Genomic DNA, 4,368 nt, shown 5'->3' with positions numbered 1-4,368 from the left:
TTTAAAAACCCCTGGTATCACAATGCCAAGTGCTGTAGCAGGTGAATATTGAAGGGTAATAATATTCCACTGCATCAGACAGAAACTGAGAATCTCCAAAAAATAAAATAAAATAAAATACTTCTTAGGAAATGAAAATAATTCTCAGTCTTAAATGTAAAATTTAAACTGGATGAATATCAGGGAAACCACAGACAGACAGAGGTGTGAAGAGTAAATAAAGTTTGACCCACATGAACCATTTATCACTAAAATGCTGAATTTTAGTCTCATCTGACCCAATAACTGGGTTTCATTTTGGATCTCTATAAACCTTTTTACACTCAACATGTTTGTAGAAGGTTAGTTATTTTCTTATAGCAACATTTAGAAGACATTTCTTTATTACTTGAATGCCATGTTCGCTTGTATTTGCCATTTTGAAGAGTGGCTAAGAGAAAATGGCGACTTTTTCATTTGAAAATGTATTTTTTCCAAACAAACCATAACATGTAGGGCTACTAATTAATTAATTACTGATCAAGTTCAAGCCAATTACCAAAATGTTTTAATTGGATAACTTAATCTTTTTTAATTAAATAAATGTGTCAGTAAATGTGCTCAAAGTAGAGGTTTGGCTTTTGTAAAGTTTTCCATGTCAGATTATGCCGCTGTTTGTTTTATACATTTTTTCCAGTAAGACCAATAAAACAAAGTGAGAATTCATATAAACAAATAACACTGGAATGGTAAACAAAACCAGTCCAGTTTTATTTACTCACAGCACTGGACTCGTTTTGGCGTAATAACTTCTTTAAAATTGAGTTTTGGTATCATTCACTTTAATGTTTGACAACATTAACATGACTGAAAGGTAAGGTGGATAATTAATTATCTAATTGCAGTACCAGTCCCTCAAAAGATGCCAAAGGTCACAAACGGGCCGGTTGGGGTCTCAAAATCCAATTAGCACACGGACAAAACTTTATCAGATTTATTGGATCATCACTTGCTTGAGGCAAGAGAGATTTAACGTAGGACACAGAGGTTTGATAAATTGACAAGTGTCTGGGTCTTTCATAGAGCAAACAAAAAGAAACCCTCACACAGTCTGCCTCCGAGTGTGTACAAGCAGCTGACTAATGCATTTTCAATCAGTCTCTACAATGGGACTAATGAACAGATGCAGAATCCCGAAGCAACTAATTCCAAGGCAAAGATGCTCTTTAGACTCAAACTGCAAAAACATTTCGATCTTAGAGCCTCATTGTTCCAGACGTAACTGTCAGGTGGCATTGAAGTCATGTCTGGACACTTTTATTAGAAACCATTCACTCAGAACATGTGAGTAACTTTAACTTGTTTTTACTGCTATTAACAAGCATCAAGAATCGTCTGTGTGAAGCAAAGTGTAGAAAAAGAGTCGGAGGTAAATTCCCATGAAGGCATTTTACATCTAAATGTTCTACACATCTAATGCCTGAAGCACAAATACAATTTTTAAAGCGATAAGGAGAGCCTGACAAAGTTTATTCTGATGAGGAACCCAATCACCAAGAGCCCTAAATAACGTGATTCTTTGGTGCAGAGTGATAATTATTTTTCTTCTCCTAAAAACTAATGTTTGCAGCAGTTGATCATTGCTGAAGGTGACCTATTATGATTCCTTGAACGGGTTAGGAAACCCTATCTCACTGCAGTCTGGTGATAATGTGAACATCTGCAGGAATTATGTGCTGTACCACTCTTTGAGGAAATCTATTCACTTGATTTTAAGTAAATAGATTTCCCTACAAAAACATTGTTCCAGCCTAAAAGATGCTGGCCTTGTTTAGATTGTTAGTAGGTTTGAATAAACTTGCGACATGCTCAGGGGAAAATAATGATGTTAAGACAATTCACACAAAAGATTTTGTGAGATCAAGTGAGCTTCATACACGAACAGTGTTTCCTTGACAGCCTGACAAGGACCTATAAATTGTAGGCTGACGGTTTTAATGTCACAAATTGGTGGAAACGCTGCAGATTTTATCATTAAAAGGGGCATCGCTTGTTCAGTTTTGAAGTCACAAATGCACCCATTAGCCTTCGCAGCCATAAACCACTCCATTATTGAATATGTTCTCTTTTTTTGCAAGGTCAGAGCATGTTTGGCAGACAAGCCGAGATGAAATTACCTTCTGATGAGCACACACTGTGCAGTTTATTTTGTAACTTGCTCGCTCAACCAAGAGAATCATGTTTGCAGAAGCATTACAGATTTGAAACATTCAAATGTTTGAAGGATTATAGTCTATCTTACTTTCACCTATTACCTAAAGCAGTTCATGATAAAGCTTTATTATTGCACCAGCACGTTAACGAAGATGACCTTCTGGACTGCATACATCAGCAGCTTCCTGCTGCAGCATACCAGTGGAATTACTTCCTAAAATCACAATTCAACCTTCCATTACACTTTATTTTGAAGATCAACGTGGTTTTCCTTCAGCAGTGGAGTCTTTTGCGGTTAATATGGTTGGAAGTAATGATGCTGGTGTGTTATGAGTCCTGCTCCAACCACTGAACAACCTATAATCAGTCAGATTGCAACATTCCTTTAGAAATGTATGGAAATTTACTTTAAACCAAGGGCGTCCAAACGTTTTGTCAAAATCATGCAGTCAAAAGTACTTATGGGCCAAGAAAATAAAAAAACAATGGATGTTATTCATTGTGGATCCAAACTTTAAAAGGATTTTCCTCATTTGGTGTATTCAGCAAAAGGAATTTAGTTTTCGATTTCATTTGGGCTCAGTTAAACAAAACTTGGTTCTGATTATTATAAAAGCTTGGTAATAAAAAGAGCAATACTTTGTGTTGTGCTTAGCATATTCCATTGTAAGAAAATTGCCAGTAACAATGTTACCTTGATTACAAAAAAGTCTGTTCATCTGCACCAACCACCAAATTTGGTTCTTTCTTGAACTGCATTAGGCGGCCGCACAAAATCAGTTCAAGGGTCACAAATGGCCTTTCCCCAAATAGTGAAAAGGACAAAATGACCAGCATTCACATTCGAAACTAAAAGTGAGTCTATAAATAACTAAAATCTCTTAAAGCAATACAACAAAATGACAATAATTTTAGAACATAAAGTCAAAATACATAAGGCCAAATAATAAAAAAATAACAACTCTAAGTTGTGTAATGTTTGGCAGTGTAAGTATTAAGTAAGTATTAAGCTTTAAGTATTTGGCTTTATGTGTACAGGATGAAAACAGCATTCAGGAATAGTTGCCCCAATTGATCCTACCACAAAATTTTAAATAAAAAACTCTTTGTTGAGGTCACCATGAGGAGACGCGTACATCAATCAAGTTCCTAAAGATTATAGCACATAGAGGCATTGGTGAGATACAGAAATATTAAAATTATATAAGCTTTCCTATCTGAAATCTGAATCTTAATAGCTACCCCTACAGTTTACACTAATGTATGCAGATGACTTACTTTTTCCTTTGGCACTTCTTGACAGTCACAGCAACGCAGCTTTCAGCAGGTACACTTTTACTCAGGGGTGAAAGTAGTTTTAAATTCTTGGGGGTACTATGACAAAAATAAATAAATAAATAAAATTATCACAAATGATAATGCACATTATTGTGCACAGAAAGGTAGCAAGCATTTTACTTTTTACTTGCACACACACACACACACCCACACACACACACACACACCTACTAAGGCATCCTTACTCTGTGTTGCTGACATCGTGGAGATTCCTTCACACGTCTACATCCCGGAATAGCACCTGACCCAAACTCTTGCCCGAGTTGTTCTTGAAATCTGCCTTTGAAATACAATCATGAAGCCTTTTTATCCCCAAGGCTCCTGGATGAAGCAAGCCAAGAACTTCTGGGTTCTGGACTTCAATAAAATGATGTATAAGTGCATGCCTGTGTAACCCAGGTTAAAATAGCCTCTTCATAAAAATAATAGTAAATTAGATGGATAGGAAATAAATAAATAGGAAAATAAATAGGGAATTAATCGATCTTAAAATTGTTATTCTCTTATTCTGAAGGGTCGCATTTATGTGTAACCCACGTGACTAGCTTCAGCCAATCGGGTTACTACGTTCTCTGACGTGAGAGAAAGCAAGCAGAGAGCTAAAAACAAGAAAAGAGCACAGAAGCAAACGGGATTGTGCTGAAAAGAAAAGACGGATAAGAGAAATGGACCACTCGTAGCTGATTTGCTGTTTAAGACGAGTTTGTGTTTTTATTTCTTGAGAAGCTTTTCGCATATTTTTTCTCTCCCCATGACTGCGTTCGGGATCCTTTTTTTTGTTGGGGAAATGGACTTGGCTTTTTTTTTTTTTTTTGTTTGTTTTGTTTTGTTTTGTTT

Source organism: Poecilia formosa, unplaced genomic scaffold, assembly GCF_000485575.1.
Source record: "Poecilia formosa unplaced genomic scaffold, Poecilia_formosa-5.1.2 Scaffold336, whole genome shotgun sequence".
In the NCBI taxonomy this organism is placed as follows: Eukaryota; Metazoa; Chordata; class Actinopteri; order Cyprinodontiformes; family Poeciliidae; genus Poecilia; species Poecilia formosa.
This window is presented reverse-complemented; position numbering follows the sequence as displayed.